The sequence below is a fragment of the Heterodontus francisci genome, chromosome 17, assembly GCF_036365525.1.
Source record: "Heterodontus francisci isolate sHetFra1 chromosome 17, sHetFra1.hap1, whole genome shotgun sequence".
In the NCBI taxonomy this organism is placed as follows: Eukaryota; Metazoa; Chordata; class Chondrichthyes; order Heterodontiformes; family Heterodontidae; genus Heterodontus; species Heterodontus francisci.
Window position 1 is genome coordinate 1582125 of NC_090387.1, and position 13050 is coordinate 1595174.

Here is a 13050-nt window from a genome sequence, read left to right on the forward strand (position 1 = left end):
TAGATGGTACACACTGCTGCCACTGTGCGTCCCTGGTGGAGGGAGTGAATGTTTGTGGATTGGGTGCCAATCAAGAGGGCTACTTTGTCCTGGATGGTGTCGAGCTACCTGAGTGATGTTGGAGCTGCACCCATCCAGGCAAGTGGAGAGTATTCCATCACACTCCTGACTTGTGCCTTGTAGATGGTGGACAGGCTTTGGGGAGTCAGGAGGTGAGTTACTCGCCGCAGGATTCCTCACCTCTGGCCTGCTCTTGTAGCTGCGGTATTTATATGGCTACTCCAGTTCAGTTTCTGGTCAATGGTAGCCCCTAGGATGTTGATAGTAGGGGATTCAGCGATGGTAATGCCATTGAATGTCAAGGGGAAATGGTTAGATTCTCTCTTGGTGGAAATGGTCATTGCCTGGCACTTGTGTGGCGCAAATGTTATTTGCCACTTATCAGCCCAAGCCTGGATAATGTCCAAGTCTTGCTGCATTTCTACATGGACTGCTTCAGTATTTGAGGAGTCACAAATGGTGCTGAACATTGTGCAACCATCAGCGAACATCCCCACCTCTGACCTTATGACTGAAGGAAGGTCATTGATGAAGCAGCTGAAGATGGTTAGGCCTAGGGCACTACCCTGAGGAACTCCTGCAGTGATGTCCTGGAGCTCAGATGATTGACCTCCAACAACCACAACCATCTTCCTTTGTGCTAGGTGCAGCAAGCAATTAGGAAGGCTAATGGCATGTTAGCCTTTGTCGCAAGAGGATTTGAGTACAGGAGTAGTGAAGTCTTGCTTCAATTGTATAGAACCTTTGTTAGACCGCACCTGCACTACTATGTGCAGTTTTGGTCCCCTTCCCTTAGGAAGGATATTATTGCCATAGAGGGAGTGCAACAAAGGTTCACCAGACTTATTCCCGGGATGGCGAGACTGGCCTATGAAGAGAGATTGGGGAAACTGGGCCTGTATTCTCTAGAGTTTTGAAGAATGAGAGGTAATCCATCTTAGCTGCATCTACCCTGTCTAACCCTTTAAGTATTTTGTAGGTTTCAATCAGATTAGAGTCTATGACTCTAATCGATTGAAACCTACAAAATACTTAAAGGAATACTCAGGGTAGATGCAGCTAAGATGTTTCCCCTGGTTGGGGAGTCTAGAACCAGGGGACACAATTTCAAAATAAGTGGGAAACAACTTAGATGAGGAGAAATTTCTTTACTCAGAGGGTTGTTTAGTTTAGTTTAGAGATACAGCACTGAAACAGGCCCTTTGGCCCACCGAGTCTGTGCCGACCATCAACCACCCATTTATACTAATCCTACACTAATTCCATATTCCTGCCACATCCCCACCTGTCCCTATATTTCCCTACCACCTACCTATACTAGGGGCAATTTATAATGGCCAATTTACCTACCAACCTGCAAGTCTTTTGGCTTGTGGGAGGAAACCGGATCACCCGGAGAAAACCCACGCAGACACAGAGAGAACTTGCAAACTCCACACAGGCAGCTCCCAGAACTGAACCCGGGTCGCTGGTGCTGTGAGGCTGCGGTGCTAACCACTGCGCCTGTGAATCTTTGGAATTCTCTACCCCACAGGGCTGTGGAAGTTCAGTCATTAAGTATGTTTAAAGTAGAGTTTGACAGATTTCTAAATAGCAATGATATAAAGGGATATGGGGATAGTGTGGGAAAAAGGCATTGAAGTGGATGATCAGCCATGATCGTATTGAATGGTGGAGCAGGCTCAATGGGCTGAATGGCCTACGCCTATTCCGACGTTCCTTTGATTCAAAGTATCATTTTGCGGTAAACTGTCCAAAATGGAACAACAGGGGTTTTGAGGCGGACACAGAAGGTTTGGAAGTGGAAGTTGATATTGATCAGTCTGAGGGAATTGTACTGATCACAAGAAGCATCAATCCGGCTATGAGTATACTAGTCATGGATTCATTTAATTGCGCCATGTTAGAAGTGGTTGCATATCCACAGTATGTGGAATGGATTGGTTGAAATGCTATTTAGATTCACTAAGTAGTAAAAATCCAAGTAAGGTCAGAGAGTATGAACATTCTGATATGTCATCCTTTTTCCTCAGCCGAGGAGTCCCCCCCACTGTTGTTGACAGGGCCCTCAACTGTGTCCAGCCCATTTCCCGCATCTCTACCCTCACCCCTTCCCCTCCCTCCCAGAACCACGACAGGGTTCCTCTTGTCCTCACTTTCCACCCCATCAGCCTCCATATCCAAAGGATCATCCTCCGCCATTTCCGCCACCTCCAGCGTGATGTCATCACCAAACGCATCTTCCCCTCCCTTCCCCTGTCAGCATTCCGAAGGGATCGTTCCCTTCACGACATCCTGGACAACTCCTTCATTACCCCACCACTCGTCCCCTTCCCATGGCACCTTCCCCTGCAATCGCAGGTGGTGTAATACCTGCCCATTTACCTCCTCTCTCCCCATTATCCCAGGCCCTAAGCACTCCTTTCAGGTGAAGCAATGATTTACTTGTACTTCTTTCAATGTAGTATACTGTATTCTCTGCTCACAATGTGGTCTCCTCTACATTGGACAGACCAAACGCAGACTGGGTGACCGCTCTGCGGAACACCTCTGCTCAGTCCGCAAGCAGGACCCCGAGCTTCCGGTTGCTTACCATTTCAACACTCCCCCCTGTTCTCATCTCTGTCATGGGATTGCTGCAGTGTTCCAGTGAACATCAACGCAAGCTCGAGGAACAGCATCTCATTTACCGATTAGGCACACTACAGCCTACTGTACCGAACATTTCAATAATTTCAGAGCATGACAGGCCCCCCATTTTACTTTTATTTTTAGTTATTTTTTCTTTTTTATATATTTATTTATTTTTGTGTTTTTTTGTGTTTATTTTATTTTATCTTAGTTTGTTCAGTTTGCTTACCCACTGTTTTTTTTCATGTTTGTACTTGCGGCTGTTCAATTTTCTGTCTGTTAACACCCTATCTGTACTAATGCTTTGTCTTTCAACACACCATTAACATATTGTTTGTCTTTGCTCCATGACCTTCTGGTCAGCTATTCTGTTACCTTGTCCTATCTACACCTTCTCATTTGTTATCTCTTGCCCCACCCCTGCTTTACTTGCTTATGACCTTTCACATTTCTAATATTTGCCAGTTCTGATGAAGGGTCACTGACCTGAAACGTTAACTCTGCTTCTCTCTCCACAGATGCTGCCAGACCTGCTGAGTATTTCCAGCATTTCTTGTTTTCATTTCAGATTTCCAGCATCTGCAGTATTTTACTTTTATTATAGTATGAACATTCTACTTGTTTCAGGTTCAGGGATGACAACACATTAAAGTCACTGAAAAGGGTGGTGATTCAGTGCAGAATAGCTGGAGTAAGCCATTTTATTAGTACAGATGTGGTATCCAGTGAGATTCCTTTCCTGCTGAGCAAGCCTTCCATGAAAAAGGCACAAATGAAATTGGATATGGAACATGATCAAGCAATTTTCTTGGGTAAATTGCAAATCTACTGACTTTCCAATCAGGATATTATTGCATCCCTTTAACAATACCTGGCATCTCGAAGAACATTAGAGGTATTAATGGCATCAGGTGATGGGAATTTGAGACAAAAAGCAAATTGTCTTAAAGTTGCATCGACAATTTCCTCATTCCTCTTTTCAAAGATTAAAAATCCTACTAAAGAATGTGGGGGTGGTTGATAAGTAAACAAAGTTTATTGAAGAGATTAGTGAAAAATGTGATCTATGCAAAAAGTATCGGACGCCATCACGGCCTATTGTGAGTCTTCCATTAGCAAGCAACTTTAATGAAGTAGTAGCCATGGACTTAAAGATGTGGGACAAGGACAGAAATATTTTCATTTTGCATTTCATAGACATGGCAACAAGATTCAGTCTTTCTACAAGAGTAATTGTAGATCAAGTCATGGAAAAATGAAAGGGGATTGGACTGGGGTCACTGATGAAATTTCTGACTGACAAAGGGTTGGGGGGAATTTGCCAATGATGAGTTTAGAGACATGTGCAAAAATATGAACATTGTAATGATGAACACTGCAGCTGAAAGTCCTTTCAGTAATGGACTTTGTGAAAGGAATCACATAGTGATTGATGAGATGCTCCAGAAGATCTTAGCTTGTAATTCAGTTGGTCGGTTAACATCTGCCCTGGCGGGGGCAGTTCATACGAAGAATTCGCTCCAAATGATTGGGGGCTGTAACCTGTATCAGTTAGCCTTTGGGAGGAATCCCAAAATACCTTCTGCACTGTGTGATCATCCCCTGGCCTTAGAAGGGATTACAATTAGTTCCACCATCTCTGAGCACTTGAATGCCCAACATGCAATAGACAGAGCTAAGCGATCTCATAACCAACGGATCAGATCTAAGCTCTGCAGTCCTGCCACATCCAGCCGTAAATGGTGGTGGACAATTAAACAACTAACTGGAGGTGGCGGCTCCACAAATATCCCCATCCTCAACGATTGGTGAGCCCAACACATCAGTGCAAAAGATAAGGTAGAAGCATTTGCAACAATCTTCAGCCAGAAGTGCCGAATTGATGATCCACCTCGACCCCCTCCTGAAGTCCCCAGCATCACAGATGCCAGACTTCAACCAATTCGATTCACTCCGCATGATATCAAGAAACGACTGAAGGCACTGGATACTGAAAAGGCTATGGGTCCTGACAATATTCCGGCAATAGTACTGAAGACCTGTGCTCCAGAACTTGCCGCACCCCTAGCCAAGCTGTTCCAGTATAGCAACAACACTGGCATCTACCCGGCAATGTGGAAAATTGCCCAGGTATGTCCTGTACACAAAAAGCAGGACAAGTCCAACCCGGCCAATTACCACCCCATCAGTCTACTCTCAATCATCAGTAAAGTGAAGGAAGGTGTCACCAACAGTGCCATCAAGCAGCACTTACTCAGCAATAACCTGCTCAGTGACACTCAGTTTGGATTCCGCCAGGGCCACTCAGCTCCTGACCTCATTACAGCCTTGGTTCAAACATGGACAAAAGAGCTGAATTCAAGAGGTGAGGTGAGAGTGACTGCCCTTGACATCAAGGCAGCATTTGACCAAGCATGGCATCAAGGAGCCCCAGCAAAACTGAAGTCAATGGGAATCAGGGGGAAAACTCTCTGCTGGTTAGAGTCATACTTAGCGCAAAAGAAGATGGTTGTGGTTGTTGGAGGTCAATCATCTGAGCTCCAGGACATCACTGCAGGAGTTCCTCTGGGTAGTGTCCTCGGCCCAACCATCTTCAGCTGCTTCATCAATGACCTTCTTTCAATCATAAGGTCAGAAGTGGGGATGTTCGCTGATGATTGCACAATGTTCAGCACCATTCGCAACTCCTCAAATACTGAAGCAGTCCGTGTAGAAATGCAGCAAGACCCTGGACAATATCCAGGCTTGGGCTGATAAGTGGCAAGTAACATTCGCGCCACACAAGTGCCAGGCAATGACCATCCCCAACAAGAGAGAATCTAACCATCTCCCCTTGACATTCAATGGCATTACCATCGCTGAATCCCCCACTATCAACATCCTAGGGGCTACCACTGACCAGAAACTGAACTGGAGTAGCCATGGAGGGACGGCACAGTGGCGCAGTGGTTAGCACTGCAGCCTCACAGCTCCAGGGACCCGGGTTCAATCCTGGGTGCTGCCTGCGCGGAGTTTGCAAATTCTCCCTGTGTCTGCGTGGGTTTTCGCCGGGTGCTCCGGTTTCCTCCCACCGCCAAAAGACTTGCAGGTGATAGGTAAATTGGCCATTGTAAATTGCCCCTAGTGTAGGTAGGTGATAGGGAATACTGTAGGGTTAGTATAAATGGGTGATTCTTGATCGGCACAGACTCGATGGGCCGAAGGGCCTGTTTCAGTGCTGTACCTCTAAAAAAAATATATATAAATACCGTGGCTACAAGAGCAGGTCAGAGACTAGGAATCCTGCGGCGAGTAACTCACCTCCTGACTCCCCAAAGCCTGTCCACCATCTACAAGGCACAAGTCAGGAGTGTGATGGAATACTATCCACTTGCCTGGATGGGTGCAGCTCCAACAACACTCAGGAAGCTCGACACCATCCAGGACAAAGCAGCCCGCTTGATTGGCACCCCATCTACAAACATTCACTCCCTCCACCATGGACACACAGTGGCAGCAGTGCGTACCATCTACAAGATGCACTGCAGCAACGCACCAAGGCTCCTTAGACAGCACCTTCCAAACCCCTGACCTCTACCACCTAGAAGGACAAGGGCAGCAGATGCATGGGAACACCACCACCTGCAAGTTCCCGTCCAAGTCACACACCATCCTGACTTGGAACTATATCGCCGTTCCTTCACTGTCGCTGGGTCAAAATCCTGGAACTCCCTTCCTAACAGCACTGTGGGTATACCTACCTCATGTGGACTGCAGCGGTTCAAGAAGGCAGCTCACCACCACCTTCTCAAGGGCAGTTAGGGATGGGCAATAAATGCTGGCCTGGCCAGCGACGCCCGCATCCCATGAATGAATTTAAAACAAATGCAAGGAGAAGGGCATTCATCAAGGCAGCAGTCTGAAACTTGCCGCGCCTTACAGCATCGCATAAGACAGTCAGAAATAAACTTTAATCCTGGGTATTTAGTATACTATAGAAGAGAGGGTCAGAAAGGGTGGAAAGGCCCAGGTAAAGTGATAGAGAGTGATGGGAAGACTGTGATTCTCCAACATGGTAGTCAAACTATTAGGGTCCATTCATCTAGATTAATAGGGATTGATTATAAACGTGCAGAATCTGAACAATTAGTATAAAGTCATAAAGCACCCTGTACCTCACATACTCATATATTTGACAGTTATGAGGAACAGAATACAGTAAATTAGGGGCTGGATGATCAAGTGATACCGGCGCACAAGATAGGGCTATTTTACCAAAAGGACAAACTGCCAAAAGTTGGTACTATGGTAACGTATATACCAGAAGGGTTCACTGAATGGAGGGATGTGACCATTGTAGGGAGAACAGGGAAAGCCACCAACAAATTCAAACATTGGCTAAACGTCCAAGATGATGGACAAGAGGTAAGATCTATGGGCAGGCAAAATGAGATGAAACAGTGAAAAGCAAGAAAACGCAGTGTGAGCTCCCATGGTGGATTTGGAAGTAACTACAGCACTCGGAAACGGTCACGTACTGGTGACAGAACCTCTGATGACGAAGGGATAGATCCCGTTGCAGTAGTCCAGAAAAAGATAAGAGGGCAAGTAGAGGCCGTAGCTTGAATAGAACAAGGACTATAGAACAATCTAGGAACACTACTAGAAGTAGAAGCCCTGATGATCAGGAGGTTATGGTGGATGCAAATAAATTAGAAGAAAAAATGAGAGGAAAAACAGGAAGAGTTGGAAGGAATTTGGTGTCTATTCTGAAGTTCAAGATAGGAGAGACAGCCTCATCACATAGATGGATATGTACCGAAAAAGTACTCCCAGTTGGAACATATAAGGCTAAAGTGAGACTAGTGGCTAGGAGTTTCGAAGAGAGATTTGATGATCAAGATGTTAGAGTGGACTCCACCATGGCAGGAAAAATGATCTTGAAAATGCTCTTAGCTCTTTCAGCCACATACTCATGGGAATGTAGGTCGAGTAATATAAAACCCACATTTTTGCAGGGGGAATAATTTCAAAGAGAACTATTTTTGAAACCACCTAAAGAAGTAAGTGATGCAGAAGGGAAGCTGTGGAAATTAAACAAATGTGTTTATAGATTGAAACATGCATCAAGAGTATGGTATTTCTCGGTTAGGTTGGTCTTGCTGAAAGTAGGCTGTATTCAGCTGAAAGCAGATCCAGGAATGTTCTACTGGTATCAGACACAGGCATCTTTATGATGCATGTCGATGATTTTCTATGGGGAGGTTCTGCAGAATTTGATCAATTGGTTGTAGATAAATTAAAAGGTGAGTTTAAGATTAGAAGTCAGAGGCTTTCAAATATGATTCTATTTTCACTTGTGAGTTTCCTCAATCCCTGCAGTGTCTGACATTCTGATCACCACATTTCTCGTGAGGTTCCTTAACCCAGCCCTGTCTGACAATCTGACCCACCTTCACTCAGGAGTCAGTCCCTGAGACTCAGATTTCCCTCACTCGTGAGTTTTCGCAGTCCTTACAGTCTCTTAACACTATGATTTCCCTTCTCACTCGCGAGTTTCCTCCATGTCTGACACACTGATTTCTCCTCACTACACTCCTGGTAAATCTGTAATTTCCTAGTTTTGGTAATCATTCATGTTTTCCTACAACGTGTGTATAAACTGGATTGAAACTAACAAATGACATTTTTCAGAATAAATTCCTTCTTTTGCACTGCATTGCACTTTATATCTATTCCTAGGTTTGCATAGGAACAGGAGTAGACTTTTTTTATTTGTTCATTCATGGCATGTGGGTATTGTTTGTAAGACTAGTATTAATTGCCCTTGAGAAGCAGCAGCAGAGCAGGCCCCTGACCAGTGAGAGTGAGACAGGAGAGGGGGTAAAGAGCAGCAGCAGAGCAGGCCCCTGACCAGTGAGAGTGAGACAGGAGAGGGGGTAAAGAGCAGCAGCAGAGCAGGCCCCTGACCAGTGAGAGTGAGACAGGAGAGGGGGTAAAGAGCAGCAGCAGAGCAGGCCCCTGACCAGTGAGAGTGAGACAGGAGAGGGGGTAAAGAGCAGCAGCAGAGCAGGCCCCTGACCAGTGAGAGTGAGACAGGAGAGGGGGTAAAGAGCAGCAGCAGAGCAGGCCCCTGACCAGTGAGAGTGAGACAGGAGAGGGGGTAAAGAGCAGCAGCAGAGCAGGCCCCTGACCAGTGAGAGTGAGACAGGAGAGGGGGTAAAGAGCAGCAGCAGAGCAGGCCCCTGACCAGTGAGAGTGAGACAGGAGAGGGGGTAAAGAGCAGCAACAGAGCAGGCCCCTGACCAGTGAGAGTGAGACAGGAGAGGGGGTAAAGAGCAGCAGCAGAGCAGGCCCCTGACCAGCGAGAGTGAGACAGGAGAGGGGGTAAAGAGCAGCAGCAGAACAGGCCCCTGACCAGTGAGAGTGAGACAGGAGAGGGGGTAAAGAGCAGCAGCAGAGCAGGCCCCTGACCAGTGAGAGTGAGACAGGAGAGGGGGTAAAGAGCAGCAGCAGAGCAGGCCCCTGACCAGTGAGAGTGAGACAGGAGAGGGGGTAAAGAGCAGCAGCAGAGCAGGCCCCTGACCAGTGAGAGTGAGACAGGAGAGGGGGTAAAGAGCAGCAGCAGAGCAGGCCCCTGACCAGTGAGAGTGAGACAGGAGAGGGGGTAAAGAGCAGCAGCAGAGCAGGCCCCTGACCAGTGAGAGTGAGATAGGAGAGGGGGTAAAGAGCAGCAGCAGAGCAGGCCCCTGACCAGTGAGAGTGAGACAGGAGAGGGGGTAAAGAGCAGCAGCAGAGCAGGCCCCTGACCAGCGAGAGTGAGACAGGAGAGGGGGTAAAGAGCAGCAGCAGAACAGGCCCCTGACCAGTGAGAGTGAGACAGGAGAGGGGGTAAAGAGCAGCAGCAGAGCAGGCCCCTGACCAGTGAGACAGGAGAGGGGGTAAAGAGCAGCAGCAGAGCAGGCCCCTGACCAGTGAGAGTGAGTAAAGAGCAGCAGCAGAGCAGGCCCCTGACCAGTGAGAGTGAGACAGGAGAGGGGGTAAAGTGCAGCAGCAGAGCAGGCCCCTGACCAGTGAGAGTGAGACAGGAGAGGGGGTAAAGAGCAGCAGCAGAGCAGGCCCCTGACCAGTGAGAGTGAGACAGGAGAGGGGGTAAAGAGCAGCAGCAGAGCAGGCCCCTGACCAGCGAGAGTGAGACAGGAGAGGGGATAAAGAGCAGCAGAACAGGCCCCTGACCAGTGAGAGTGAGACAGGAGAGGGGGTAAAGAGCAGCAGCAGAGCAGGCCCAAGACCAGCGAGAGTGAGACAGGAGAGGGGGTAAAGAGCAGCAGCAGAACAGGCCCCTGACCAGTGAGAGTGAGATAGGAGAGGGTGTAAAGAGCAGCAGCAGAGCAGGCCCCTGACCAGTGAGAGTGAGATAGGAGAGGGGGTAAAGAGCAGCAGCAGAGCAGGCCCCTGACCAGTGAGAGTGAGACAGGAGAGGGGGTAAAGAGCAGCAGCAGAGCAGGCCCCTGACCAGTGAGAGTGAGACAGGAGAGGGGGTAAAGAGCAGCAGCAGAGCAGGCCCCTGACCAGTGAGAGTGAGACAGGAGAGGGGGTAAAGAGCAGCAGCAGAGCAGGCCCCTGACCAGTGAGAGTGAGACAGGAGAGGGGGTAAAGAGCAGCAGCAGAGCAGGCCCCTGACCAGTGAGAGTGAGACAGGAGAGGGGGTAAAGAGCAGCAGCAGAGCAGGCCCCTGACCAGTGAGAGTGAGATAGGAGAGGGGGTAAAGAGCAGCAGCAGAGCAGGCCCCTGACCAGTGAGAGTGAGACAGGAGAGGGGGTAAAGAGCAGCAGCAGAGCAGGCCCCTGACCAGTGAGAGTGAGACAGGAGAGGGGGTAAAGAGCAGCAGCAGAGCAGGCCCCTGACCAGTGAGAGTGAGACAGGAGAGGGGGTAAAGAGCAGCAGCAGAGCAGGCCCCTGACCAGTGAGAGTGAGACAGGAGAGGGGGTAAAGAGCAGCAGCAGAGCAGGCCCCTGACCAGTGAGAGTGAGACAGGAGAGGGGGTAAAGAGCAGCAGCAGAGCAGGCCCCTGACCAGTGAGAGTGAGACAGGAGAGGGGGTAAAGAGCAGCAGCAGAGCAGGCCCCTGACCAGTGAGAGTGAGATAGGAGAGGGGGTAAAGAGCAGCAGCAGAGCAGGCCCCTGACCAGTGAGAGTGAGACAGGAGAGGGGGTAAAGAGCAGCAGCAGAGCAGGCCCCTGACCAGTGAGAGTGAGATAGGAGAGGGGGTAAAGAGCAGCAGCAGAGCAGGCCCCTGACCAGTGAGAGTGAGACAGGAGAGGGGGTAAAGAGCAGCAGCAGAGCAGGCCCCTGACCAGTGAGAGTGAGATAGGAGAGGGGGTAAAGAGCAGCAGCAGAGCAGGCCCCTGACCAGTGAGAGTGAGATAGGAGAGGGGGTAAAGAGCAGCAGCAGAGCAGGCCCCTGACCAGTGAGAGTGAGATAGGAGAGGGGGTAAAGAGCAGCAGCAGAGCAGGCCCCTGACCAGTGAGAGTGCGATAGGAGAGGGGGTAAAGAGCAGCAGCAGAGCAGGCCCCTGACCAGTGAGAGTGAGATAGGAGAGGGGGTAAAGAGCAGCAGCAGAGCAGGCCCAAGACCAGTGAGAGTGAGACAGGAGAGGGGGTAAAGAGCAGCAGCAGAGCAGGCCCCTGACCAGTGAGAGTGAGATAGGAGAGGGGGTAAAGAGCAGCAGCAGAGCAGGCCCCTGACCAGTGAGAGTGAGACAGGAGAGGGGGTAAAGAGCAGCAGCAGAGCAGGCCCCTGACCAGTGAGAGTGAGATAGGAGAGGGGATTAGGAGCTGGGAGATTCAGTGTGGACCAATCCTGTTCAGAAAAAAAAAATCAAAGTGTGATGTCACAGAAAAGTAGGTAAGTGACTGGTTGATGAGTATTTCTCTTTTTTTCTCTCTTTCTCTAAACTAGGGCATTGGTTTAAACGAGGAGCCATGAAATAAAACATTTCAAATGGCTTAAGTATAACGATAAGTGAATGAATAGTAAGAGTATTAGCACAGAGCAGGTCTCGAAGTATTAATTAAAATTAGTAGTTTAAACAAGTTAATAACTAGGTTCTAAAAGAGGGAGTAGAAACTTTTTAGATCATAGATGGGCAGCTGAGACCTGTTGTTTGCAATTCCTGCACCTTGTGGGAACTTCAGGACAATTCATGTGTCTTCAGGACCACGTGTGTGATGTATCTTTAGCTGCATGAGCTTGAGCTTCGGATTTCTGAGCTGGAGGGGCAGCTAGAATCACTATGAAGGATCAGTGAAGCTGAGTGTTTCCTGGATCATACATTCCAGGAGGTGGTCACCCCACAGGCAGAGAGTTCAGGATGGATCACTGGCCATCTGAAAGAGTAGGAAGAGGCAGAAAGTGCAGGAGTCATCGGGGTGTGTGCCACTCTCAAACCAATGCTCAGCTTTGGAGACTGCTGGGAGTGATGACACCTTGAAGGAGCACAGTCCAGATCATGTCACCAATTACTAAGGGACTGCACAAGAAGGAAAAGCAAAGTGTAGAAGTGCAGTCGTTATAGGAGATTCCATAGTCGGGGGACAGACAGGCAATTCTGTAACCATCATCGTGAGTCCTGCATGGTGTTGCCTCCCTGATGCTAGGTTAAAGGGGACAGAATATTCTGCAGGGGGAAGGGAGTAAGCCAGAAGTTGTGGTACACATTGGTACCAATAAAAGAGCAAGGGTAGGTACTGAGGTCCTACGGTCAGATTTTCAGGAGCTAGAGAGGAAGTTAAAGAGTAGGACCTGGAAGGTAGTAATCTCTGGATTACTCTCAGTGCCACGCACTAGCGAGAACAGAAATAGGAAGATAGGGAGGAACAATGTGTGACTTGAAGCATGATGCAGGAGGGAGGGCCTCAGATTCTTGGGCCATCGGGACCAGTTCTGGGGCAGAAGGCATCTATTCAAAAGGGACAGGCTGCACCTCAATGGGATTGGGACCAGTGTCCTTGCAGGGAGATTCACTAGTGTGGTAGGGTTTAAACTAAATTGGCAGGGGCATGGGCACCAGCATACAGAAGTAGAAAAGAGGAATAAAGTATACAAAGTGAGAGTGTTAGCTCATACCAGAGATGGGAGTAGTACCAGACAACAAAAGAGTGGTGATACTGGGAAACTTTAATTACCCAAATATTGATTGGGATAATGTTAAAGGGTAAGGAGGGGGAGGAATTACTGAAATGTGTTCAGGAGAACTTTCTTGACCAGTATGTTCTCAGTTGAACTAGGAAGGCGGCATTGCTGGATCTGGTCCTAGGGACCGAGGAGGGACAAATGAACCAAGTGTTTGTGGGGGAGCACTTAGGTAAGAGTGATCAC

The 13050-nt window shown here is 48.5% G+C and overlaps 1 protein-coding gene across 4 annotated transcripts in view; it reads right to left on the reverse strand.

The window, feature by feature from the left end:
* acsf3 (acyl-CoA synthetase family member 3) overlaps positions 1–13050 on the reverse strand; it is a 197530-nt gene that overhangs the window by 127903 nt on the left and 56577 nt on the right. The gene's annotated exons all lie outside the window — the stretch shown is intronic.